Source organism: Bactrocera neohumeralis, unplaced genomic scaffold (genome assembly GCF_024586455.1).
Source record: "Bactrocera neohumeralis isolate Rockhampton unplaced genomic scaffold, APGP_CSIRO_Bneo_wtdbg2-racon-allhic-juicebox.fasta_v2 cluster11, whole genome shotgun sequence".
Lineage (NCBI taxonomy): Eukaryota > Metazoa > Arthropoda > Insecta > Diptera > Tephritidae > Bactrocera > Bactrocera neohumeralis.
In genome coordinates this window covers 7,220,738-7,236,170 of record NW_026089624.1, presented here as the reverse complement: position 1 = coordinate 7,236,170, position 15,433 = coordinate 7,220,738, and the positions used below count along the sequence as shown (strand labels likewise).

General features: G+C 35.8%; 1 long non-coding RNA gene across 3 annotated transcripts in view; it reads right to left on the bottom strand.

Moving 5' to 3' along the window:
• Positions 1-5,462: 5,462 nt before the first annotated feature.
• The window catches only part of LOC126765770 (uncharacterized), a 30,605-nt gene continuing 20,634 nt past the window's right edge, over positions 5,463-15,433 (bottom strand). Inside the window, exons 1-4 of one of the 3 annotated variants that reach the window (XR_007668552.1) lie at positions 11,434-11,509; positions 9,771-10,688; positions 5,809-5,938; positions 5,463-5,748 (exon numbers count right to left, since the gene is read on the bottom strand). This is a non-coding gene — a long non-coding RNA (uncharacterized LOC126765770). Of the gene's footprint in view, positions 5,749-5,808; positions 5,939-9,770; positions 10,689-10,874; positions 11,328-11,433; positions 11,510-15,433 lie in introns of those variants that run through there. The other 2 variants (XR_007668550.1, XR_007668551.1) reach the window with 2 other exon arrangements.

Here is a 15,433-nt window from a genome sequence, read left to right as displayed (position 1 = left end):
ATCTTCCAGTTTAAGTAATTAACGTCGATATTTTTGGCAGCTAAAATTGCTCGTGCACTCAAGTAATCGTAGTTACAATAATTTGGCCAATGTTCGGATAAACATTCGTGATGAGTTCATCTTTCGTTGAAGTGATTTGACAAAATATAGGTGAAATTGATATCAAACCACTGGAAGTATCAACCGAAATTTGCCCATTTCCATTTCTTAACGAATACGAGCATTTTATGCAATCGGGAATGTTTTTTTTGTTCGTATACTATCGCATCGTCTTTCGTGTGATTCCTGTGATTATAATGTTCCAGCAATTGTAATTGCTGACATGCTTCTCAGAAAGTTGTCCACAGCGTACCATTCAAAATACGAAATGACTGAAATGAAGTTGAACCGCGTACATTGATCAATAGCAACCGAAGGTAGAAGCAATCTGTGTGTTTCGGGTGGATTGTATAACTGTACTGTACTCACTCTTTGGCCTTCTCCAAATGAACTGTGAGATGCACAACAGTCGGTAAACGTTCATGAATTGCAAAAGAAAATCTCTTACAAAACTTTGCAGTTCACGCACCAACCCAACTGATACTTGCTGATCTCATCTCGTTCAAGGCCAATAACTGCCATGCTGCTTTCTTTGGTGACGTACTTGCAAACGTATTTGATCGATTTCATCAAACTGCAATACTCAACATTAATATGAGTTTTGAATATGAATTAGACAATAATGGCGAATATCCATCATTTCCAGTTTGCGTTTCCGAAAGAAAAGCACGTGGATAGTGTTTCGTGCATTTATTGTCGGACATAAGAAGTGGGATTGTGGTGCCCGTTAGGTCCATGAACCTTATTGGGTTTCCCCACTTCGTATAATTCTGGATCTATCTCTGGATCAGGAATTTCCGCAGAAATGACTTCAACAATTTGATCTGATGGAACCACCATCCAAAGAGCATGTTTGCGTGCGTCAAACCTGTTTTTTTGCCACTCAAAGAAGTATAATATATTAAGCATTTAACAGCACCATATTTACGTTTCTTTAAGACAAAGTCCATCAAAAATCGGAGCTGTTGTTTGAAAAGTCGTGCTGTGACACCGTGACGATCGCTTGCTATTTGACCGCGATCCATAATTCTACACGTATGTCATCACGTCCTGCGAGTACGCATGCATTTGCTTTGGGCTACCAATGCATGTTGATGGCAAAAAAGCGCTGACCGATATTAGGGCGACCTCTTTGTGGCATTGTAACAAATTTCAATCCTTAAATGATCATTTGTATGAATAACACATAAAGTTTTTACTGAATAATTTTCAATAATTTACATTTGAATGGCCGGAATAAAGAAAGTATACGACCGAAATTAAACAATTCAAATAATTTACAAATAAATCAATTGGAAAACAAAACAAACAAAAAACAAAAAAAAAAATTTTTGATTGGAAAAGTCACTTTTTAGAAACTACGCTCGTAAGTCGGTTAAAAATTACCATTTTTTGTTTTTGTTTTATAAACCAACCTCTTTGGATTTCCTTCAAAGTGGTTCAGTTCATTTTTCATTTCAACTTATTTCTATACTCTTGCAACCAGTTGCTACAGAGTATTATAGTTTTGTTCACCTAACGGTTGTATGTATCACCTAAAACTAATTGAGATAGATATAGGGTTATATGTATATATATAAATGATCAGGGTGGCGAGAAAAGTTGACCGGTTGACTGTCTGTCTGTCCGTCCGCCCGTCCGTGCGAGCTGTAACTTGAGTAAAAATTAAGATATCTTGATGAAACTTGGTATGAAGGTTCCTTAGTACAAAAAAACTCGAGTTCGTAGATGGTCGTAATCGGAATACTGCCACGCCCACAAATCGCCATTAACGGAAAACATATAAAGTGCCATAACTAAGGGATCGCAGTAACAAGCGGCACTTGTGGATAAAAATTTTTGAAAAAGTGGGCGTGGCCCCGCCGTCTAATATATTTAAGTTGCATATCTCCTAATGGATGAAATCGGATTAAAACCCCGCTCAATCCCCATATAACGGTGCTATTCAAAACTACTAAAAGCGCGATAAATCGATAGCTAAATGCGCCAGAAACGTAAAAAGTTGCCGCCAGGATGGTATGACAAGGCTTTATAGGGACTTTGCACGAATAATGCCTTAAGTGTATGCCACATTATTGCAAAAACTTGCTCAAATCCAACGAAAACTGTTCAAGACCTTAGGTACCGAATATGTGGACCCCAGTACCTAAAGTTGATTTTTGTTCGAAAATATCGGCCAATGTGAGAGATAAGCAATAGAAATTCAGATAGACTGCCCTTCCTGCAGTAGTAATTCTATGTGTTCAAAATGGGTGAAATCGGGTGAATACTTCCGTGAGCCCCCTTATACTTATTAAAAATATTTTCGAATTTCATATACGGATATATCATATATCCACCTTAAAATCGGCCAATATTAGAGTTATCTCAATGAATTTTTCAGAACGTATTTGACTTATAATAGCCCCCATATGACCATCACCAAGATTTTTGAACATCCGGCTGATTTGTATAATGACTACATAATATATAATGATTTTGGTTTTTCTAACAAATTTTATGCCGAATGTAAAAGTGCTTAGATTCCGATCCTCTGGTTGACGTTTTACATCTTAAGGTATTTCCCTGGCTTTGATTCCAGCTAATTGCAAGAGTATAAAATGTTCGGTTGCACCCGAACTTAGCACTTTCTTACTTGTTATATAATATATTAGTTACATAGTAGTCTTTATATAGTTTAATATCATGTTGGGAAATTTTCAAATTGACCTTCTAATATCAAATTATACTAAATTGAAAAAAACACATTATAAATCGTAGATGTGCGGGTGACATATGTATGTACTTTATTGCAATGTACATACATACAAGTATTATACTGCCGTAAGTTCTTGTATTGAACAGAAAAATTTCACAAAAGAAAACGATGTGGATCAAATTTTGAGAATCATTCGAGAACTTTTTCTGCAGTGACTTTAATGTCATGGCGCGTGTGCAGCAACACCAGGCCGACGTTTGACCTCAGTCACATTTTCATGCATCAAAGTGTTGAAAAAGAGCGTTCATAGCGCGAATTCGTCACAGGAAGTGTGCAGAATATGCGAAGAAAACTATGAATTTTCGCAGTTCTTCAACGTTTTCAATGTAACTTGTTGTCTTTTAATTTTTGTTTCTGCCCCTAATGGCGCTGCCAGTGATCAAGTTCACCTTTGAGCTTCAAACGTTGCAAGACGTTGTTTATCCAAAAAGACTTTTAAATCTATCTATCAAGCAGTCAATAAGATTTTTTTGGTTTTCTAAAAACAAGGTTTGTCCGGAAAGTAATAAAACTGAGTCGATTTAGAAAAATTTATTGAAACATTCGTTATAATTCTTTAAAAACTTTCAAAATAGGCTCCTTCTGCGTCGATGCAGCGCTGGCAGCGCAATCTCCAGGCATTGAAGGCGTCAAGGAAGGCATACACCAGAATAGCCTTGAGAGCCGAGGTGCATGCTGCTTGGATCCCCTCTGTCGTCTCAAAAGCTTGCCTTTCATCGGCCTTTTCAGGCAAGGAAAAAAAAAGTCCGGGCCACATCTGGGCTGTAGGGCGGCTGCGGAAGCGTTGGGATGCCGGCCTTGGTTAGGTAGCTGTTCACAATAAAATTGGCTGCGATGTCTTGTCGGATCCGATTGACCTTTCGTTTGAGTCTCTTGAGCACTTCCACGTAAAACTTGTCGTTGACGGTTTGTCCGGGAGGAACAAATTCATGGTGGACAATGCTTTTGATGTCAAAGGGTCAATGGGCATCGTTTTCACTTCAAAATAACTTCAATAATTATCACGTCTCTATTTGTTTGAATTAAATAATGATTTTGAAACTGAGATGTTAAAAAATAGTTTAATTACTATTTTTTCTGTTTATTTGTCAAAAAAAAAATTAAAAGAAAACTGAAGAAAACTTTCTTAGTGTTTGAAAAAAAAAGTTCATTGAAAGCATCAAAAAATATTAGTTGCTAATATTTATATAATTGGATAAAATTCACTGGACCTTTGGAAATGTTAAAATTTGTGTATAATTATAAATAAATAACACAATTTTAATAAAAACCGCAGGGTTTTTAATTATGTTTAATACTTTGTTCTGTCATATCGTCAATTTACATAAAAAATTTTGTGGATTTTGCAGTCAATACTGAATACGTGAAAACTAACGAATTTATTTTTTAAAGATGCCACACACTTCTGAGAAACAAAAACTTGTTAATTTTATAATTGAACAAACCGCTTCTAACATATATCGGGATGGTAACTGTTTATTTTACTTTTTTAAGCTTTAAAAAATCAAGTATTTGAACTTTTTAGACGAAGAAGGTCGTTTCCGAGTCTCAAGAGATCAATTTACGTTGCTATTTTCGTTGATCAAAGACAGCCCACAGCTTAACAACATCTACAGCTAGCTATAATCTTATATAGTTTGGGTTGATCGGGTGAAAATGCGGTGATTCGCAAAGTAGCTGCACTGTTTGGAGTAGGATATGGTGAAATGCTTTACAAGATCACAAAGCTAGTATTTTCGTCTTTTTTGGAGTTAAAATCTAAATATATCACTTAGCCTGATACAATTGAAAGACAAGATATCGTTAAAACCACATACAATGAGATCCCGCATTGCATAGGTTATATTGATGGTACTGAATTGAAACTTGACCGAAGCACCAGTTGTTAACCATTGAGCTTATTTTTTAAAAAGCCAAATCTATTCCATAAAGTCACAAGTTGTATGCGATTAACAGTTAAGGATTCGGCATGTAGTAGCGGGACACTTTGGTAGTGCACTCGACGCTCGCATGTTTCGTACCAGTGCTCTCTCCACTCAGAAAGATTCTCTGTTTTCTTCTTCTCAATGGCTAGAAAGAGATTCTGCTTATCCATTGCTGACCACTCTTATTATGTCATTTCGATCAAATTCACAACAAATGGACTATTAAAAGCGTAAAGTTTTCAACTTGCGTGAGGATTGAACATTGCCCTGAGATTATAAAAGAACGCTTTAGCAGCCTCAAAGAATTAAGGATGTGTATTCAGGACGAAAAAAGTCATATTCTATGTTCCAACTGGTTTATTGTTTGCTGTATATTGCTTAATATCTCACGAGCTACCTCTAACGATATTGAATATGTAGACAATACCGGCAAATAATTGAGGCAGAAGCCAAATTCAAATCTTTATACACAATAATGTTTGGTGATCAATAAAACATTTACTAGCAATATACTTGTATGTATGCTGTACTGTTTTTTTAATTGACTAGAACCTTTTTAGCAGCCTATAGAACGTAGGTATATACATACATATGTACATATTGGATTATTATACCAACTCTATTTTTGAAATAACTATTTATCATACTTAATGTCATAAATAATCATAAATAAATACAAATATAATTTAGTATATTTAATTATTTTTATTTTCATACTTTTTTCAATTTCATACATAGCCATTCTTTCTTTCATTTGTAATTCTAATAACTTCTATTTATCATCAGTTTCCATTTTTTTTTAATTCTATATCTAATTTTTTTAACTTTGTACCTAATTTTTTTCGAATTTATATTTCTCAAATTCCAACTTTTTCGCTTCCATAGCAATTTTTTCAGCTTGGATAGCCGCCAACTGTTCAGTAACGGTTGCGTGGCCGGTAACCGCTTTCTAAATTTTTTCCTCAGCTGAAATTATTAAAAAATGATTTATCTACAATAAATTTAAAATATCAATTTTATACTAACCTTCTACGGTTCTTGCGTCAGATTCATCTTGAAGTCCTGCGCCCGTTGACGCGAGCCAGTCACTGGTTTTACGGTAATGCGCCTTCAAATGCCGGACCATCCAACGCACCAGATCCCATGAGACATCCAACTGCGATTTTTGTAAAAATCGTTTATAAAACAATTGCGCAGTTAAAGACAGAAAAAGTAGAAAACCGAATTAGATTAAAAATAAAAAAAAACTTATAAACCTACGTCTCTTCCATCAAAAACTCTATAATGGAGAGCACATCACTCTCCTTTCACTTCTTGTTTGGCTGTTGCCTCCCCGCTGGGGTCGCACCTTATATAGAAATTATGAAATCTATTTAAAATTTACCCTTCTCAACAGTTTAACGGCGTAATATGTCTTTATATAAAATGACAACGAACACAGGGTTACAATTATTTTTTATGTGTCATTGCACGAAAATAAACATGGGTTTTGGGCTGACATATTTTACAGCCATTGTAAATATTTTTCTGTGTGTGTTTTGTTGTGTCGTTGCACCAATTGGAAAATTTGTGCAATGCGTGCACCGTGCAAGCATTTTGCAAGAGCAAGGGAATCGTTCTGTAGTATGTCGAATGTTGGTTTGAGAGCACTTTCATATACATACATAAGTATACTCGTTGTCAAACCATCTTTTTCTGTCTCCCTAATAAACCCGCTTGAGTTAACAAATTTGAATTTTCATCCTTAATAATCGACTTCGAACCCCTTCACTGAGTGCAATTAGGCAGTATCATTAAATATGAGGAAATTTATTTAAAAATAGAAAAAAGCGTTGGCTTCGGTTATTCCGAACCTATAATACTATTTACAGAGAAAAAAGTTTCCATTCAACACCTTGATTTTGATAAGTCAGTTTGTATGACAACTATTTGCTATAGTGGTCTGATTGATTATTTTCTCGAAATTTGGTATAGAATATTTTCGAATACAACACTACAATCTCCGAACAAATTGTTCAGATGGGATGAAACATGAAAAACTAGTGCCTGAACGAAGGTTTTTTTAATTTTGATTTTTTATAAACAATAAATTTTTGTTTTTTTTGTCGAAAATTTGAAAAAAAAATTTCTTTAGGACGCCTTGGAAAAACTCAAGTATATCGTCCCAGGATTTCGGGAATAAAATTAGTATGGTCAGATAGAGGAGGTTAAGTTGAAAATTACCACCATTTGAAGTACATATTTTTTCGGTTTAAAATTAATTTTACACTTATATATTGCATTTTTATGTCCCTAAAACTTCACTAATTCGTTTGTACACATTTATTTTACATTATATAGAGCAAGAAACTTTTTTCATCAATATTAAACTGTTTGTTCAATTCTATTTATGTAACAACAACTAAATGGTTGCACACTGTTAGTGTTACCTTATCGGCATCCTTTGTAAGTGAACTGCATAAAATAAAGAAAATAGATTATACCCAAAAATAAGATCAAAAACTTTGAATAAGCAAACATGAAAAACGCACACGCATATGCAGCTAAAGCGAAAAAGCAAAAGCTTATGCGTAAATTTTATTGTCTCTGAGTTTTACAAGTGTATCGCCGTGTCTGTGGGTAATATTTTTTCGCCAAACGTATTCTGTTATCAAATCCATAACGATTTCGGGATAATTGCAGTTGTATCTCGCAAAAAATTGCCTGCCATTGGGGTGTGTGAAGTTTTTCGTGTAGAACCAATTTGCGTTAAGGATCTTCGGCCGCGGTTCAAAAAAATAACACTGGTTAGACCAACATCGGGGTGTGTCAAGTTTTTTTCGCGTAAAACTCCTTTTTGCGTAGGAGGCCTTCGGCCGCGCTTCAAAAAACAAACTTTGGTCGGTCAAATACCAGGGTGCGTCAAGTTCTTTCGCGTAGAACTCCTTTGTTATTGTTAAATAAATAGAATTGAACAATAAGTTAAAATTAAATTAAAACTATTTTTGCACTATATAATGTAAAATAAATATGTACAAATGAATTAGTGAAGTGTTAGTGGAACTAAAAGTGAAAAAATTAATTTTAAATCGAAAATATATGTACGTACAAATAGTGGTAATTTTCAACTTTAAAAGCAAATATATCGAAAAATATAAGTTTTCCACGGCCACTTCCTTTATTTCCGAAATCCTGGGGCAGCATTCTAAAGCTGACCCAACGTCTTTTTGTTAATTTAAAAAAAGCTTCGCCACTAGATTATCTATTAATAAAATAAGTTTCGATGAAATTCCAAGCGTTAGTGAACAAACAGCCATTACTTATAAAATTATTGTATATATGTACATAGTATATCTTTTAGGCGAAACCTATTTAATGATGCTATGCTTTAACTGTTATTAAATATGTAAAAAAATTACCAGCAAAAAAATATTACCTAACCCCATAATCTAGTCATTTAATCACATAATCTTTACATATTCAAATTGCGAAATCATTGCGTACATTTTAGTAATATCACCATTGCGTGCGTCTTTGTGCAAATTTCGATAGTAAAAGAAAATCGTCCCGTTAACGGATGCACCACATATTATCGCTTAAAGCATGTACTGGTTTCATATTTGGGCATTCACATGCCTGTAACTTGCAAGTTAAACCTCGTTTCGCAGAAGTACGGGTTACGTATTGCAATACATAATTATGTATGAATGGTCACCCTTGATTATATAAATTTGTGCTCATATATGTTTAAATAAGTAAATATTTATTTATGTACATGTGTATGTATGTAATATGCGCACGTTTGCCCCTTTATGCTCATGTGTGTATAAATACTTTTAGTGTCTGTTCACACAAGATATTTTCTGTTGCGGCAACTCGCAGTTTGTTGGCCAAAGGGGACGGAGAAATACAAAGGACACCAAGTTCTCTGCTTCGCAATTCAACATTCTTTTTCATTCTGAAATTCTTTTCGTGGTTGTAGTTGCATTCATTTTCAAATGAAATTTTAATGTTATGTCCTATTTTTGGTATGTGGCATGCAAATATGTAAATATGTATACAAATATGCAAAATATAATAAAAATATTTTAAAAAGAGGTGATTAAGGATAGTAATTAGGTAGTGAAAAATATAACATAAGTAGAACATACAAGAATGACAGAAAGTTTTCCGACTCGAGGAGTTCGTGTGAACGGAATGCGCGGCACCGAAAAGCACTGGTCGATAATAAGTAACAAATGTTTTCACGTCTGTACTCTGACTTCCAAGTTATGCTTATTATACCTTGAACACGGTACATTAAATTTTCGAAGAAGTTTGTAATACCCAGAAGAAAACGTCGGATACCATGTAAAGTTTATACATAAACGATCAGCGTGATGAGCTGAGTCGAGTTGTATGTATATACGCGAAACAGTCCCTCAGTTTTTCGATCTGAAATTTTGCACATGCCTTATTCACCCCAAGAAGCTGCTCTTTTGTCGGAACCGGCGATATCAGACCACTATAGCACATAGCTGTCATATAAAGATCGGAATCAAGTTTTTGTATAGAAAACATTTTTATTTGACAAAATATCACCACGAAATTTAGCACATGTTATTATCCAAACAATGCAATAATATCCGAACAAAATCAGATGGGATCACTATAACCTATAGCTGTCAACAAATTGACCAAACGAAATTATTTTTAAGTTTAAAAAAGTTTTTGACTTGTGACGGGTATTCTAGCTACGGTCCAACCGAAGTTAAGGTTTTTCTTGTTTTTAATATTTATATTACGCATTTTACAATTATTGTAGATGTTTATTTATGTATGGTATACATACATATGCATATATTTATTTTATTTGATATGTATACTGCGTTAAGCATACATATACATTTCAAAATAATAGTATTTCCGCAACAATTGACTTCTAATTGGTTACTTACCGTTCGACAACCATCATCGTTTCATGTACAAATATTAGTATGCAAGTATGTATGCATACATTACATACATACCTATTTCCACTTTACATTTCCACATGTACTTATGAATATGCATACATACAGGTGGTAGTCTCTGTTGTTTGTTGACCAATATATTCATGTTTCGGATTTTTGCCGATACTCTCTGATATTACTGATCGGTAATATTGGTGCATGTGTTGTGAGGCCTTTTCCACTGTTTTCGAAACCAATTTTACTTTTATGAGCATTACATGTTTTTTTTCTTTTTACGTTGCACACTTTTGGTCATTGGTGGCGTTACGTTGTGGCTGATCGTAGTGTGCTATGCTATTATTGCTGATGTTGTTTTTGCGATACAATGTTGGGGCACGGCGAGGTGGAATGGGGATGGAGAAATTTCATTTAAGCTTTATTAAATGTGCGCTTGCGGAACCGCTTACGAACTTTATTTTTCTTACACCTTTTTCCAAAACTGTTCGAGTAGGGGATTCGAAGTTATGAGACACGAAGCTATAGTGCAGGTTGATACGCAGCTATTTTAAATGAAATAGCTAAGAGTGCGGCATGGTAATAGTTTCTGGTCAGCGAATGTGTTAGATTTAAACTGAGCATACGTTCGTCGGGGTGTACACAATGAAGAGCTTAATAAAAAAATCAAAATACTATAATAACAATAGTGACTGCTAACAAGTGTTTAATAATTATAACTGCATAAATAATTTAACATCGTCTTTTCGCGCTAATAATACTATGTATTAGAAAATAAATACTGCAATAAATACCTAGGAGCGTAGATGTATTTTTAATTTAAATTTCAACGCCGGATATTGTAACCCCATTTCCGGTAAGAGGATACTCCAATATATCGCATTACAAACAATTGAGTTCATACACAAAATAATGAGGAAAATTTGATTTTGTCGTCCACCAAACATTGTGTAATCACTCCCGCAACTTACATCAGCATACCTGAAAATATACACGCCCACACACATTGTTAAGTGTAAATGGTAAAGAGTATGTCTATAGATAGTTTAATGGGTTTTGGATGTCTCGAATTTTAATTTGAAAATTTTCTCTCGTATTTGTAGTAAAATCCATTATTAAGAGTTTTTGTATGTTCGCTTTAATTTAGTAAATAATGTATTTACATACTGAAAATGATCTTCGATAATGTCAACAAGATCAATAACGAATTAAATTATATATGTTTCACATCTATAGACCGTATTGTTCCAACGAATCATGGATCACTTCTTTGACGCTTGATAAGCAAATCACAAGTCGTTAATGCGATGAAGCAAACTTCGTTCTGTAAAAAACGAGGAACCCCACTAATAAGCTTCCAAATTAATCCTATAAATTGTATGTGCTTGTGAATGGTGGCGTTTGACATATTTAATCTTTCAGCAATCTCTCGAGTTGTTATTCGTTTTTGTTTATTCAGGAGTCTTTCAAGGACGTGGTATATCTTCAAGATCGAAATTGTTGGAACGAAATTTTACAAACCAATGTTGGCATTGGCTTTCAGTCAACACATCCTTTGCATACACATAACATAATTTTTGCTTTGCTTAAACTGCATATTTACTCTTTTGACAGTAAAACGGTAAAAGATGGCGAAAATGCTGTTTCAATCTTTCATCTTCGAAAGAGCAGTGAACAAAAACTAGTCCAAAAAATTTAAGAATTTTGTTTTACAAACAAACCTTACTTTTTATAATGGTGAAGTATGAAGTTGGCTGCGAAAGAATTCAATAAAATCAGCAGTTGTCATCAAACGAAATTACTTACTGAGCAACCCAATTGAATGTAAGTACACCTGATCTCCTTTTTGCACGGTTTTTGTACATCCCCTATTTACCTTTGTTTTACACGGTTTTTTTTGCACGTGTTTTTCATTTTAATTATGTACTCATTTTGCAATATATTCTAAATTCCATATGTAAATACAGGTTCATTTTAGAACACGTAATCGTATTACGAGTTTGAAACTAGCGACGGAACTAGAAAATCATTTCCTCAACTTGGATTTGAATTTGAAACTTATTATTGTTATTTTACCATTCCCAGAACATTTTTTGTTTGTTCCTTTTAACAGTAATACATATGTGCATATACATATAATACTATATAAGAAAGATAGATTTGCAAGTAAAATAAGATTTTTTTACACGTTTTTCTTTTTTTACACGGATTATTTATTAAATTGGTTCCAGTAGGGAGTTTTATATGAAAATTTGATTTTTTTTGCTCGCTTGTGTTTTGTAAGAGTAATTTTCTGACAAAGATAACCGTGCAAACAAAGATCAAGTGTATTCATAAGGTGAATATGTGTAAAAATAAATGAATAATTAGTAAATGTTGCTACATGCATTTGTTTCTGACAAACTATTCTAAAAAAAATTGATAAGTAATTGGGCATATGATAGCTGTATTACAATTTGAACATGGATCAATGAAGAATTGTGAGGCTTTGGAATATTATTAAATAGTTGGTCGATGCTTTACCTAATCTGGTTACCAATACAATGTCATATTTATATATTCCTTAAATATTATTTTTTCCGTGATATAAAACATACAAGTGATTATACTTGTATTTAAGCAGTATATATTTATTTTTTAAGGGGTCTGTAGGGCAATCTGGCCTGTTTATCGACATTTTTTTTCATAAAAATTTTTATTCTACAATAGAACTGGCCTGTTTTTGACATTTTTTTCATAGAAATTTTTATTCTATATCGTGGAATGTATCAACAATTTTTTTCGGAATTTTTTGATGACATCTGTCTTAGAAATGGCTTTTAGATGGTTTTTTCCACTGGCGGACATGATTCCTCATGTTTGGATCATCACAAAAACCCAATTTATTCTTAAAAAGTACGTGAATGGTTATCGTTCATGAAAACTGTTTGATAAATCAGAAAGTAATTAACGTTTTTTTTTTAATTTTTCCCCATGTTTTTTTTCATAAATTTTGTCATAACATTGTCAATAAATTATAAAAAATATAGGGACACGATAGCCAGACGTTTTGTGAACATTAAAAAACATTAAGCAATTCGGCTGAGTAGTTCGACTGGAATCATATCCGCCAATTTAAAAAAGTGTGTTTTGAGAGATGGAGTCATGTGTAGAAGTTCACGCAAGTGAGTTCTATGATCGTTCTATGATCGCTTTCACTTGGGAGTGGCCAGAAACGATTCTTTTACATATTGCACAAGCAGGTCATAACTTCCGGTCTTTGACCAAGTATCCTCTGGGTAGCCTAAGAACATCCGCTTGAAGGCCAGCTAAAGTGAGAAGGCGAAACATCCCATACACAGGGTTGTGCGCTGGGCTTGAGACCCGCCACGGAAAAAAATGTACCAATGAAAAAGCATAAACAGCCTCGGAAGAGAAACCCCCCTTTTGATGACGACCATGGCAAACGAAATAAGGACTACGATTTAAGGGCATGCATTTGGAATGTCCGGTCCCTTTATAGGGAAGGTGCCGCTGACCAGCTGATTGATGTCCTCGTTAGAGTGAAGGCTGACATCAACACCGTCTAAGAAATGCGATGGATGGGACAAGGACTGAGACGAGTAGGTCCTTGTGGCATTTACTACAGTGGCCATATAAAGGAGCGCAAGTTTGATATGGGATTCGTGGTGGGAGAGAGAATCCGTCGCCGAGTACTGTCTTTCACCCCAGTGGATAAACGTCTAGCCACAATCCGCATCAAAGCGAAGTTCTTCAACATATCGCTGATCTGCGCCCACGGCTCGACGAAAGAGAAGGACGATGTGACCAAAGATGCCTTCTATGACCGCTTGGATCGCATCCATGAGAGCTGCCCCCGTCACGATATCAAAATCGTACTTGGCGACTTTAACGCCAGGGTGGACAAAGAAGGTATCTTTGGCACTACGGTCGGTAAATTCAGCCTCCACGATGAAACATCCCCAAATGGGTTGAGGCTGATCGACTTCGCCGCGGCCCGAAATATGGTTATCTGTAGTACTAGATTCTAGCATAAGCAAACTCATCAAGCTTCCTGGCTTATCCGGATTGAAAAACCACCAACCAGATCGATCATGTTGTGACAGACGGAAGACACGTCTCCAGTGGTCCTAACACCGACTCGGACCATTATCTTGTTGCAGCCAAGATTCGCGACCGCCTCTGTGCAGCAAAAAACGCAGGCCAACAAACATCCTTCCTTGTGTGGAGAAGCTGCAATCACAACAGACAACAAAATGATTTTCTACTCGACTGGCACCCCTCTTCTCTGATGGCACTCGTCAACAACTCGGTAAAAGGGAACTGTCGGACGGCATTTCGAGCTCTTTACGTACAGTTGCAGCCGAAACGTCGCAGCAGAGAGAAAACAGGCTGCCTACCTCGCAATGTTACGATCGACCCCAACACGTGCGGGATGGGATGGATACCGAGAGTTGAAGAGGGAAGCAAGACGCATTTGTAGATTAAAAAAAAAATAAAAAAAAAACAAAGAGACCGAGATTCGTGAGAATGAAGAGCTTGACAAGCTGGCCGACAGGGGTAATGCTCAAAAATTCTACGAAAAAATGCGGCGGCTAGCAGACGGTTTCAAGACCGGAGCATACTCTTGTAGAACCCAAAAAGATGATCTAGCGAACGATGCCCAGAGCATAACAAAATTATGTAGGGAAAACTTCTCCAGCTTGCTGAATGACAGTGGAAGTACAACGCCAGAAGAAGGCGAACCCGACTCCCCAATCGATGACGATGGAGCAGACGTTCCATTGCCCGACCATGAAGAAGTTCGAATAGCAATTACCCGCAGGGGCCGACGGATTGCCAGCCGAGCTATTCAAACACGTCGGCGAAGAACTGATAAGGAGCATGTATCAGCTTCTTTGTAAAATATGGGCGGACGAAAGCATTCCCAACGATTGGAATTTAAGTGTGCTTTGCAAAATCCACAAAAAGGGAGACCCCACAATCTGCGTCAACTATCGTGGGATAAGCCTACTTAACATCGCGTATAAGATTCTATCGAGCATATTGTGTGAATGATTGAAGCTCACCGTCAACAAACTGATTGGACTTTATCAGTGTGGCTTTAGACCTGGAAAATCAACAACCGACCAGATATTCACCATGTGCCATATTTTGGATAAGACCCGTGAAAGGAGAATCGACACACACCACCTCTTCGTCGATTTCAAAGCAGCTTTCGACTGCACGAAAAGGAGCTGCCTCCATGTCGCGATGTTTGAATTTGGTATCCTCGCAAAACTAATACGACTGTGTAAACTGACGTTGAGCAACACCAAAAGCTCCGTCAGGATCGGGAAGGACCTCTCCGAGCCGTCCGATACCAATTACACCTCTACTGTTTTATGTAATTTGTGGGAGTAATGCAGAGGAGTATTTATTTGGATTGAACATCCCGGCCACCTTGCAGAATTTAGGGTTGTATGGTGCCAGTAAGAGTCCAGCCAAATGCTGTATTCTGCGCTACCACTGTACTATTGTCTGGTTTGGAGAGTCCACTTTTGATTATTTTAGGATAGATATCCGCTCAAATCTCCAACGTTAGCTCTTTGTTGCTATGGAATTTAGGGTCAGCGAGGATTAAGCGTTCAAAGCGCATTTGCGAGTCACTCATAGGGTTTTTTGGGTAACTTGTCTGTTATAACTGCGTTACATCCCTAACAAAACTTTGTATCATTATTTGAGCT